The sequence below is a fragment of the Nannospalax galili genome, unplaced genomic scaffold (genome assembly GCF_000622305.1).
Source record: "Nannospalax galili isolate Female #2095 unplaced genomic scaffold, S.galili_v1.0 scaffold1443, whole genome shotgun sequence".
NCBI classification, from domain to species: domain Eukaryota; kingdom Metazoa; phylum Chordata; class Mammalia; order Rodentia; family Spalacidae; genus Nannospalax; species Nannospalax galili.
Window position 1 is genome coordinate 26369 of NW_008349179.1, and position 14266 is coordinate 40634.

The following is a 14266-nucleotide window of genomic DNA, read 5'->3' on the forward strand; positions in this document are numbered from 1 at the left end:
TCTGGGTGAAAAAGATCAGGAAGCAGTATTGGTTGCCCAGTTGTCTGGGGACCCAAGACTAGGAATGGCACAGGGCCCAAAGTAGTAGAGAGCAACGGGGGAGATGGAAGGGTGAATGTGGCTGGGGGAGTCAAGGCGTGGAGGGCTGTGCTATAGACTTACCCTAAGAGGCCTGAGGTTAGGAGTGCAGGCTAGGAGAGTTAGCTGGTGGTGCAGGTCCCAGGAAGCAGAGAGAGGTCCAGGGATTTCTTTTTAAGTCTGTGTCCAAATTAGTATATAAATTGATTGTTCAGACCTAAGCACATTTCACTTATATATAAATTTATCACTTCATAAAGTATTATTGAGCTCTAATCATGTGTCAGTTAATGTTCTTAGTACTGAAGTCACAAAAATTTATGAATTACAATTGTCTCTAGTTGGGGCTGGAGAGATGGTTCAATGGTTATGAGCACCATTGTTGCTGTCAAGGCTGCTCCTGTAGAGGACCTCGGTTCAGTTCCCAGGACCCAGATGGCAGCTAACAACCATCTGTAACTCCAGGTCCAGGGGTTCCAATGCCTTTTTCTGGTCTCTGTGGGTACTGCATGACATGAATTCACTTATATACATGCAAGTAAGACACTCATACATATAAAATTTATATAAAAGTAAAAATAAATAAACAATTATCTCCGGTCTTACCAAGTTTCCATTTTATGAGGCAGAAGAAAATAGAATGTAAGCAATCAAACACCCCATACCACAAATACACACACACACCACACACAAAATATGCAAATGCACACATGCATGCAAACAAAAAAACAAGCACATGACATGCACACACTATGCACACATTCTACACACATACTACACATATAAACACACACTACACACTACATAAACTACACATATGCAACATACAAAAGCATGTGACACATATCACACCCATGTACCACACACACACCACACATACCACATACACACAAATATGCACATATACACATATATTACATGCACACATACCACACCACAGACATATACCACACATAAGAATGCACACACATGCACACACACACACACAATTATTCATTAAGAGTCAGTTTAACACTCTAACTAGTAGAAAAATAGGATTACGTTCTTCCCCTATGCCCCATAACCTGTCTGGCATCAGGTTACTAGGCCTGATATCCATATCAGGTATAGGTTTCATCCTATGATGTAGATCTTAAGTTCAATTAGAAAGTGATTGGTTAGTCCCATAATATTCATGCCAACTATTCCACAGGTGGGCATATCTTGCCAGGCCAGTTGTTATAGTTCACACTATACACAGCTGGGTAAGACTGATGATAATTTTTATCTCCTGGTAGCATGATAGCACCTTCCAGCACTATGAAAGTTGGACAGTAGAGATGAGACTTTTAAGTCAGTGCCAGGTTATGCCTATAGATCAATGCATCTCTCAACACTCACCAAAGAAGCTTCCTATGCAGCAGATGATGATCAACACAGAAATCCACAACTGACCACTGTGCAGAGAACAAGAGGCTGCAATGTACTTATTCCTGAGTAGGACACCCATATTGAACCTCTGTCTCCCAAAATCTCAGGGATCATTGCAGAAGAGGGGGCTGAAAGATTTTAAGAGCAAGAGGTGGTGGATGGCCACAAGAAAACAGTTTTCTTGACATCTGGTGAGCTATTCACATGAACTCACAGTAATGGTGACAGCATATACAAGTCCCATGTAAGCTAAAGCTAGACAAAATCCCAGCATAGAAGTGGGGAAGTAGGGAAGAAACCCCAATCCTACCTGAGGAATTATTGGCAACTGCTGGGATAGGGAGTCAGTCTCTTTCAAGGATGTGAACTTTGATAGGTTGACCAAGTTCCAGTGAATAGATCCCCATGGAAGGAAATTTGGGGACACAAATAGACTCTGTAAGCATATATACAATGGAGTATATTAAATTGGGTAGGAGAGCAGTAGGGGGAGATATGCATAGGGGAGGGGATCTAAATGCCATCACAATATATTGTATGAAAACTGCAAGAATTCAATGAAAAAATTTTAAGCCCACACAAACCCACACTACACATACAACACACAAACATATAACACATACTATAGATAAAACACACATATAATACACACATGGCACACCCCCCACATACACACACAACCATACACAAACACACACAACCATACACAAACACACACAACCATACACAAACACACACAAACACACATAAATACACACACTATACAAATACAATACCACAAACATATATTACACATATACACAAACACACCATACAAACAAGCACACACACAAATACCGTATACACATAAGCACACACATATACACAAACACACATCACATGACATGAACATATACTACATACACCACACAGTCTCAAACATACACATATACCACACATACAAACACATAAGCCACACACACACATACACAACACCAACATACACACAAATACATAAGCATACCATACCACACAGTCACAAACACACACATGCCACACATACACACCACACTCACAAACACAAAAATCATAACACACATAACATTGAAAAATAATTTCAAGGATTATTGAAAAGTAAAGAAACTGTGCGATGAAAGAGATGACAGGGATCATGTTCCAATATATTGGAAATCTTCACATCTCTATATTTTCCTAATTCAACATTATATTCTCCTTAGTGGTATACGAATTCTAACTCTTTTCTCTTTATTTCTCATCTTTAATGCACTGTTCTATGGATTCACTGTTTAATGCACTGTTCAAAGGATCAGCTTTCCTGATACTTCAAAGCCAGTTCTAGCTGATATAATTTATCTAAATATTCTATTCTCAAGTCTGTTGCACTTACCACAAAATAATTAAATGTATCTAGTAATGTTATTTATTGTACAACTAATTCCATCAAAAAATCCATTCATTTTGATAATTTGTCATAACCTATATCTCTCACAGTATCTGGTGCCGTGTTTAAGAAATACTTATGAAGGTTGAAATACCGCTAACAAATTCTTAATTCCCCTTTGAAAAAAACCCGCTTCAAATTTTCTCAATATGCATCTCTTAGAATACACAGATTCACATCTGATATGCAGCCTTTCCAAAGTTTTCCTATTAGCATCTGCATGTGATTTGGCTTCACTCATTACTACTTGAAAATGGAAAACAGAAATAGAATTTTTGCCAATTGAATGTATTCATGAGTATCATTAGTATCTGCTCTGCAGGATGCCCATGTACTAACACCTCAGTATTAGAAAATGCAGGCGAGATTCTAAAACAACCAAATGGAAAGCACAGAAGTGAGACAACAGCAAAGGCTCGCATAAGGATCTACAAAGATATCAGTGTTTGCATCAGAATTTTTAGGATTGCTTTTCAGTTCTGTGAAGAATGTCTTTGCTATATTGAGTATTGACTGTATTGAGTTTGGATAGTACTTTGGGGAGTACAGAAAACTTACCAATATTGATTCTTCCAGTTTATGAGCATAGAATGTCTTTCTATATTTTCTGTGTCTCTTTCAATTTCTTTCATTGGTGTTATATCATTTTCATTGTGGAGATCTTTTTCCTGTTTGGTTAAATTTATTCCTAGCTTTCGGTTTGGATGAAGTTTTTTGCTGTTACTGTTCATGTTTGTTTGTTGTAACTATTAGAAATAGGATTGCTTTCTTGAATTCTATTTCAGATTATTCACTGTTGATGCATAATAATGCTACTGATTTTTGTATTTGGATTTTGTAATTTGAAATTGCTAAATTTGTTTATTTGTTCTAATACAATTTTTGGTGGAGTCCTTGGTTGACAGTTTCTATATTTAGGATCATGTTATCTGCAGACACTGACAAAGTGGTTTCCTCAATTTCAATTTTGGTAATCTTCATTTCTTTGTGTTGCCTAATTACTCTGCTTAAGACCCCAGCACTATAGTGTATAAAAGTGGTTGAAAGTGGGGCAGGAGAGATGGTTAAATGGTTAAGACCACTGACTGCTCTTGCAGAGGACCCAGGTTCAATTCTTACCACCCACATGGTGGCTAATAACTGTCCATAGTTCCATTTCCATGGGGATTTGATGCTGTCTTCTGACTTCCATGAACATTGGATGACTCAGGTGCACTTACATACATGCAGACAATACACTCATACACATAATAAAATAAAATAAACTGGTGAAAGTTTGATTGTGGTTGATGATAAGGATGTAAGACTGATATAGACTCAAACTAAACCAACCAAATACCCATAAGCTCCATCCCTGATGACAATATGCTCACAAGGACTGGGGGAAAAGAGGCCTGAGATTATAGCCTTTGGAGCCATGACATCTGAGCTGTACTACTATTCCTACCACTTACTAGTTGTGCATCCTTAAGCAACCTAAGCAACCTTTCTGTGCCTCAGCTTCTGAGCTATAAAATACAAATACCAGTGCTAGAGACATGGCTCAGTGGTTATGAGTTCTTGCTGCTCTTCTAGAGGACTAGAGTTTGGTTCTTAGTATCCACATTGAATGGCTCACAATTGCCTATAACTCCACTCCAGGGGATACAACGTGCTTTTCAGGGCTTCACAGGTACCTTCACACATGGCATACACACACACACACACACACACACACACACACACATGAATATAATAAAGATAATAAAAGTAACTCTTTTAAAAAATTAAAATAATGTTTTACTTCTAGGAATTCCTTGTGCTTTAAAATTGTTTATATCTAAAGTACTTAAAAGATTGTCTGCAATACACTGAGCTTTTCACAAGAGTTTTCTGTGACTGAGTGAGAGAATCCAAAGCAAGTCCTGGACTGATTTTTTGGTATATTTTTGTTGAATTTTTGTGTATTTCCTACTCAACATCTTAATCATCTTTATATCCCCTTCCCCATCAGCACCCTCCCATAGCCCCTTCCACTGGATTTCATGCATTCTGTCATTTATGATAAGGCCTATCTAGTCAAGTTAGTGGCCCTGATGTCCCTCAGTGCAAGTTCAGTCAGCCTATCTAGAGTCACTCTGTTAAAGAATATCAGCTCTCCTTCACCAGAAGTAATCAGTTGCCCATTAATTCAGCTAATATTGAGGCCTGCTGCTCATTTCCACAGTTCTATGCTGGATTTTGTCTGCTTAAGTTCACATGGTCTTCTGCATGCTGTCAGCATTGCTATAAGTTCATACAAGCAAGGTCCCAGGAGCCTGTAAGACTATTTCCGTATGGTCATGTACATCCTCCTCTGGCTCTTACAATCTTTCTATCCCCTCTTCTGCAATGTTCACTGAGCCCTGGGTGGTTGAAGTTTAATATAGGAATCCTGTCTCAGGATCTACACTCTCTATGCTTTGGCCATTTGTGGTCATTTGTGTTCACTGGCCTCTGTTGCATGAAAGAACTTCGTTACTGAGAGTTGAGAGATGCATTAGTATTCTCTGTACTCCTTGTTCCATTATGCTCCATGAGCCTTAGGTATGGAGGTTCCATTGTAGATGTGCTGGATAGGGTTTTTTTTTGTTTGTTTTTGTTTTGTTTTTTAATGGTGAAAGTGTGCATCTCTGTCATGTTTAAACTTAACAACAAAGCTTTCAGCTTTTCCTCTCTCAGGTTGATCTTAGCTGTTGGCATGAACTGGGAGAGTACCTAAAGAGGGTTTCCTATCCTAAGACCAGGGTAGGTCCATATCCTGCATTCACAATCACCAGCCTGTGATCAGGCACCAAGGAATTCTGTCCAGCTCTGAACAGAAACCATGAATGGAGCAGTTCTCATGTCATGATTTGGTCCCTGTCTTTTTCCCCTGAAGTGTTACTCTTTCCATGCTTTACTGCATGGGATTGGGTGAGGAACGTGATGACCGATCCTGTGACCATCACAGGATGCTGTGTAATACCCTGTGCCCACAGACCATCAATACCAACAGAGCACTAGAGTAGCATCTAGGCCCACATTGCTGTATGCTGCCTACTACAGAAAGGGAATCCTGACTTAGAACCACTGAAACCAGCCAGATGATGCTGTCTAGAAAAAAATGTGTGATAGACTCAGGCCATATGTTTTAATTGGCTCTATGGTTGTTATAGATCATGTTTGGGAACTGGCCTGCTAAGCTCAGAGAGAGCTCTATGCTTACTTACTACAATATTATGCTTCATTTTATGGGGTCTCATTGGTGAAGGTAGTCCCTTGAACAAGATGGATATTAAACAGATTGAACTGGATTTCACAGCCATAGAAAGAAACTGTATAGTCATTATAGTCATTGAAGTTGGGAATGCTGGGAGGATCATGTACCTCAGGTCTATTCCAAGGACAACAATAAAAGAGGCCCAAACATGAATTGGTCATTGGGTCATGGATCTTCACCTACAGCCAGGGCAGGAATAAAAGCTCTCTGGTGGGCTCTCATCTGGGTTTGGGGACTTTAGTTTCTTCCTGGTGCTGCTTTGCACTGTGGCAAACATGATGCTAAACTCCAGGGCAGAATTTCTCACACTATTCCCCAGTGGATAGAGTCTTCCTCATTCTTCTATTACCCATCATTGGAACAGGGGCTGTAGGGGTCATCTACCCGTTGTTTGCTAAAATGTATGGGTCATCAAAGAGGAACTGTGTCACTCCTTTTACTGGAGAGCATGTTAAAAGTACTTCATATCTGAAAAAAGGGAAGTCATTAAGTAATAACTCATTCAAGAATATTCAGCATGGTAGAAAATGTCTATGATCCTAGCCCTCAGAAGGCAAAACAGGAGGAGCATCATAAGTCCAAATCCAGCCTGAGCTACATAGCAAGACACTGTTTCCAAAATCCAAACCAGCTAGGCATGGTGGTACATGCCTTTAATCCTAGTGCTTGGGAGGAAGAAACAGGCAGATATCTGTGAGATCTAGGCCAACCTGGTCTATATGGTGAGTTCCAGGCCTGCTGGAGCTACAGGGAGATCCTGTCCAATAAAAAAAACAAACTATATAACCAAGTACACATGATTAGAAAGGTCATTTAATCTTGAAAAAAGAAAGCTACTATTGTCACTTTTCTAGAAGAGCATACTTTCTTACTAAATTCTAAATACTTATCTGTATCCTTACATTCACAGGCAAGTGTAGTTCTCACCACCCATCAAGGAAACTTCTTTTTGCAACAGATGGAGACTACTGCAAAGTTCTACAACTGGTCAAATAGATAGTAAGGGATTGTGAGGTACCCAGCCCCAACTGATACATCTGCAGTACAACCTCTATACCTAAAGCTCAGGGAACACCCTGGAAGAGGGGGCAGAAAGACTGTAAGGTCCAGAGGAAGATGCCTCTGTAAAACAATGCACCCTAGACATGATAGGGAAGTTGCACCCATGAAACGTCCATAGTATGGTAGCCTAACAAAATCAGCATAATGACAAAACTTGTTGAAATTTCAATACGGATGAGTGAAATTCCATGCTGTCCCACCTCAAGATGAAGAGCTATAGGCAACTGATGGATGCTGAGAGAGGGAGAATCAGTTTTCTCCAGGCACTGATTCCCTGGGTCCCTGATAAGTTATCTAGTCCCAAATGGTCAGCTGTAAACACATGTACAATAAACATCACTAAATAGACTTGGTGCTATATATATATGTGTGTACATATATATATGTGTGTGTATGTGTGAATGTATTTATAAATATATAATATATATTTATATATCATATATATATATATATAATGTAAAATCAGGAACCAGACAAGGCTGTTTATTATCTCCACTCCTTTTCCATATAGTGCTTGAAACCCTTCTTAGAGCAGTAAGACAAGAGAAGGAAATTAAAGGAGTACCAATTGGAAAGAAGAGGTCAATGATATGATATTATAAATATGAGATACCAAAAATGCCACTAGAAAACTATTAGAATTGATTAATGCTTTCAGTAAAGTGGCAGGATACAAAATCAACTTACAAAAATCAGTAGCCTTTCTATATGCCAATAACATGCAATCAGAAAAAGCACTAGAGGAAACCCTCCCATTCTGAATAGCCTTAAAAAAATAAAATATTTAGGAATAAACCTAACCAAAGACATTAAAGATCTCTACAATGAAAATTTCAAAACTCTAAAGAAAGAGATAAAGGAAAACACTAGGAGATGGAAAGCCCTACCATGCCCATGGATTGGTAGACTCAATATTGTGAAAATGACCATCTAACAGAAAGCAATTTAGAGATTCAATGCATTCCGAATCAAAACACCCATGACATTCTTCACAGAGCTTGATAAAATCATACTAAAAGTCATATGGAATCACAAAAGACCTTGGATAGCCAAAACAATCTTGGACAAAAAGAACAATGCTGGGGGAATCACCATGCCAGATCTCAGTTTATATTACAGAGCTATAGTCATAAAACAGCATGGTACTGGCACAAAAATAGTCATGTAGATCAATGGAACACAAGAGAAGACCAAACATGAGTTCATAAAATTTCAGCAACCTGATATTTAACAAAGGTGCTGTTCTAGTTTGTTTCTCCATTGCTGTGACAAAATACTCTGACCAATACCAACTTGGGGAGGAAAGGGTTTATTTGTCTTACATCTTCTGGGTCACAGTTCATCACTGAGGGAGACCAAGATAGGAACTCAGGGCAGGAACCCAGAGGCAGGAGCTGGAGAACAGGCCATGGAGGAATGGAGGAACACTGCTTACTGGCTTGCTCTTCTGTCCCCTGCTCAGCCTGTTTTCTTATGCAACACAGGCCCACCTGCCCAGGGGTGACACCACCCACAGTGGGTTGAGCCTATCCACAGTGGATTGGGCCATCCACAGACATGGGTACAAGCCAGTTCAATAGAGGAAATTCCCCAGCTGAGGCTCCCTCAACCCAGGTGTGTCAAGTTGACACTAAAGCTATCCAGAACAATTGACCCCTTGTCAACTTGACACACAAGAAAATCCCTATTAAGCCATAACTTTTCTAATTCTTGTCCCCAACATATGATGCTAATATAACAACCTAAGACAGTAAAACCTTAAAAGCCCCACAGTCCTTAAAAAATCCAAACACTTAAAATTCCATAGTCTCTTTTAAAAGTCTCTTAACTGTTGGTGGTCTTCGGCAAAATCCAAAACAAGTACCCAGCAAAATAGCTCAAGGCTGGACATCTGGGATTCACTTATGATCTTCTGGGCTCCAAAGGGTTCTGGTAGTTCCACTGCTCTGACTCTGCTGTCCACAGCACACACAGCTTATCTTACAGACCCAGGCCTGCTCTGTTCCATACCTCCTGCTACCCTTGGGGGTTGTCCCATAGTCCTGGTATCTCCAAAAAGTTGGCAACTCCACTGAAACTGAGACTGCACCCTCACCAATGGCCTCTTCTGGCCTCTTGGGGTGCAATGCCTCAGATTCTCTCCATGACCCCTTCAGTCCTGGGGTTTTCAGTACAACTGAGGCTGCACTTTCACCAATGGCTTTTCCTGGCCTCTCACGCTACCAAGGCTTGGCTGCTCTCTGTGACCCCTTCACACTTTCAACAACAGAACCGTGCAGGAGACTCTAAAGCTATCCTGCACAGGTGCTAAGAACACACAATGAAAGAAAGATAGCATCTTCAACAAATGGTGCTGGAAAAACTGGATCTCCAGCTGCAGAAAGATGAAAGTTGACCCTTATCTTTCACCCTGCACAAAAGTCAACTCCAAATGGATCAAACACCTCAATATAAAACTTGAAACTCAGAAACTTCTAGAGGAACACAAAGGCAGCATCCTCCAAGATATAGGTGTAGGAAAGGACTTTCTAAATCAGACACCAGCTGCTCAGGTACTAAGGTCAACAATCAGTAAGTGGGTCCTCATTAAATTACAGTTTCTGTACAGCAAAAGAAACAACTAAGGAAGGAAAGAGGAAACCCACTGAGTGGGAGAAAATCTTCACCACCTACAAGTCCAACAGATGATTAATATCCCGAATATTCAAAGAACTCAAAAAGAAAGAAATAGCAATAAAAAGTTAAATGACCCAATAAAAAGATGGGTGATAGACAAAAACAAAGAGTTCATAGGCAAAGAAATAAAAATGGCTAAGAAGCACCTTAAGAAATGTTCAACATCCTTAGTAATTACAGAAATGCAAATCAAAAACCTCTTTAAGATTTCATCTTACCCAAGTCAGACTGGATAAGATCAAGAGAAGGAAAGACTCCAAATGCTGGAGAGGATGTGGAGAAAGAGGAACGCTCATTCATTGCTGGTAGGAATGCAAACTCTTGCAACCACTATGGAAAGCAGTGTAGAGAATCCTCAAAAAATTAAAAGTGTACCTACCATATGATCCAGTGATACCACTCCTTGGAATATTCCAAAAGGACTCATCATACTGTAGAGATACTTGTACATCCATGTTTGTTGCTGCTCGCTTCACAATAGCTAAGAAATGGGAACAACCTAAATGTTCCTCAACTGATGAATGGTTAATGAAAATGTGGTACGTCTACTCAATGGAGTTCTACTCAGCAGTAAGAAAAGATGAAATTATGAAATTTGCAGGTAAATGAATGGAACTAGAGAGTGTTATACTAAATGAAGTAACACAAATGCAGAAAAGCAAACAACATGTTTTCCCTCATTTGTGGATTGTAGCACCAATCCCTTATACATGAGTATATAAATTCTGATGTAACACCAGGAGCCAGGTAAAGACAAAGGAAACATAGGTAAAGGAAAAGAAATAACCTGAAAGGGGGATAGTAGGGAATCAACCTTACCTGAGGGAGGTTGAAAGAGTGGGAGTAATCGGCAGGGAGGAGAGGAGGGAGAGATATGCAAGGGACCATAGTGTGGGGGAGCGAGGGAAGTCAGGAAAGGAAAGATGATGGGAGTCGGGAGGTATTGGGGGGAGGGTGGGGATAATGGGGGCACTGTGACTAGGAAGGGAGGAAGGAGGGATGCCAGTAGGGAGAAAAAAAGAGTAGAGATGAGTGAATCTTGGCGGGGGGGTGGCTAGAAAACCTAGAGAGAAAAATGATGCCCTAGAAACCCAGTGAGAAACACACATAGAGTGTCTGAACATTAGTGCATTTGTATACCTAAGAGCTGCTGGGTAGGGAACACAGTGCCAGACAGAAGAGACCTCCCTTAAAGTGACAAACATGCCATACAGCACTCATCAAAGAAGTTTCTTTTTGCAGCAGATAGATGCTACTTCAGAGTTGTACATCTGGTCAGGCAGAGAGAACATACACCTGAGAGATGCCCAGTACTAGGCAACACAACTACGGCCGAATCTCTACAATCAAGGCTCATGGAACCTAACAGAATAAGGGGTAGAGTGAGGGCTAATGCATCCCTCAGGCCTCACCAGTGAAGCTTCCATGTACATCAGAGTACGATAGACACAGAAGGCCACAACTGGCCAAGTTTTGGAGAATAAGAGACTTTAGAGTGTAGGATAGAACTCCTATATGGAACCTCACCCACCCACAGCTCAGGGACCATGGGAAGAGGAGGCAGAAAGATTGTAAGAGCCAGGGCTAGTTCATGAACATAAGGAGGTGGAGGCTTCCAGGCCACTGGAGGCTTATTCATGTGAGCCTATGGAAGTGGTGGCATCAAAAGTGGGACCCATGTCAGCTCAATTAAACAAGGGCCCAGAGGGGAGGTGAGGAATAGGTGGTGGGTCAGCACTTAGATTGAGAACTATTTAAGACTGATTGCTGCTGGGCGAGGGACAGTATAACTTACATACAACCACTGGACGGGCTGAGTATACTCCAGTGGACGCATTTACACTGAAGAATATTTGGGTACAAACACCTGAATGAATAGGACTCAGCATGTATGGCAGAGTGCATAGGATTCAATGGGAGCACAGGGGGGAGGCAGGGATGTGGAAGCAGCCTGGATTTGAGTGGGAAATTATGGAATTTTAAAAGCTCAATAAATTAAAAAAAAAAAGACAAAAAAAAAAAGCAAACCAAATCAAATACCTAAAAACTAACGAAGAATGATAAGCAACTTATTCCTCCATATATGTGTGTTGGAATGGAGGACAGAGCCCTAAAACAGAATGCCTTCCTTTTATCTTTGATCCAAAGTCTTGGAAGCTTGCCCTAGATTTCTGTCATTTGACAGCTATTTTTACTTCATCACATAATGGGAGTAGTAACACCTCGTTTTTCTCCAAACATTAAATAAGTCATACAGTTACTAGATGTATAGTAAAGCTATTAAAAATACAGACATAGGGGAGAAAATAATGAAGAGCAACTCAAAGACCTAACATTTGTTTCTTTTTTTCCTTACTTATTCACCCAAAGTAACACGGACAGGCAATGCCAAAGTATGGCAGAGTGGGTATCAGGTGACAGGAATTGAGAGGGAGAAGAAATCGCATGGAGATAAGACATGTTTAGTAGGTTCATTTAAAGGAGAAGAGACTACATGAGAAAATTAGTGCTGAATAGAAAGCAAAATTAAAGGTATTTATATATTTTAAGCAAAAGCTAAACTGCAAGAAAATGAAAAAGTCACCTCTAAGATATCCTGGTTACACTCCTTGCAAAGTCCATTAAGTACTAGAATTAAAGGCGTCCACCACTACATCCAGCTTGTTTCAGGAATGACTCAACAGGTAAAAGCACTGGCTACTCTTGCAGAGGACCCAAGTTCAGTTTCCAGCACTCACATGGACACTAACATGTAACTCCAGTTCCGGGGGGATCTGATGCCCTCTCCTGGTGTTTGTGGGCCTTACATGCATGTAACTCCAGTTCCGGGGGGATCTGATGCCCTCTCCTAGTGTTTGTGGGCCTTACATGCATGTAACTCCAGTTCCGGGGGGGATCTGATGCCCTCTCCTGGTGTTTGTGGGCCTTACATGCATGGTTGCCCTCACATACATGAGGTAAAACATTCACAGACAATAAAATTTTAAAACAAGAAAATTTTAGTAATTGCCAGATGCAATTTTAAGATAGAGTAATATCACGGCAAAGAAATGGGGGAGATAAACCTTAGATCCATTCTTGATTCACTTACTATTCTACAAGTCAGGGAAGACAAGACTGTAAAATGCACATTATGGACTTTGCAAGTGGATCTTTGCTTTGCATGGGTAAATATGACATGCCAAAGGAAGATTCAGTGTGTAGTCTGAAGCCTGGTAAATTCTTTTTTAAATTGTTTTTGTTCTTGTTTTATGTGTATGAGTATTTTGCCTGCATGTATGTGAGCACACTCATGTTGTGCAATGCCTGCAGAGGCCAGAAGAGAGCAGAAGATTCTGTGGAACTGGAGTTAACTAGTTGTTAGCTGCCAAGTGGATGCTGAGAACCAAACCAGGGTCTTCTGCAAGGGTAGCCAGTGCCCTTAACCACTTAGCCATCTCACCTGCCCCACATCATAAGCTCTTAATGAATGATGTCTATTGGATTATCACTATAGATCCCTTTATCATTGTGTGCAACAGATTGAAGCAATCAAAGTATATGACAGATAAAAGTCAAGTGGTTCATACTAATGCTGTGTCCAGAAATGAAACTGTTTCCAAAATCCCTCGGATGTATGTTTTGTTCAACTAATGTTTAAGTTGGGTGAAATTATGCTAAACTAAATTGCTAATTTCTGAAAAGTTCATTAAACTGCAGTTTCAAAGAATAGAATGCCTGGGACTGAGGAGAAAGCTCAGTGGATAACATGTAAGGATCTGAGTTTGGATTCCCAGAATCCATGTAAGATGCTGGGCATAGCGGCATATGCCTATAATCCCAGTGCTATGGCACTGGGAGTTGACAGGCAAAGCCCAGGGACTCACTGTTTCCTTCTTGACATCCTCCCTTCCCTTCCTCTTGTCCCCTTATTCATTCTACCAGAAACATTAATCTTTTATTTGTGGACATGGGAGGGGAGTAATGATGAGGGTGGCAGAGGCTCTTGGTAAAATGTGACTCCAGTAAGAAGAGGTCTCATTACTGGCTACAGAAGAAGATATGAAAACAGAAGATATCAAAAAGTCAACCGGATCCTTGATCATGAAGGACACTTGATCCATCTGTACCCTTGAGCAAAAGCAATAAGTAGTTTTCTCCAATATTGATGTCACTCTAGAGAGAAATTCAAGCCAGCAAGAAAAACTGTTGCCTATGTGTGCTGCACAGAAGTCAAAATGCTTTTTCTTAAACACAAAAATAATCAGTGGACAGAGCAACGGAAAAAAGACAATAGTGGGAACCAGCATAATTAAGGTTATGAGCCCTGTGAGCCTGGA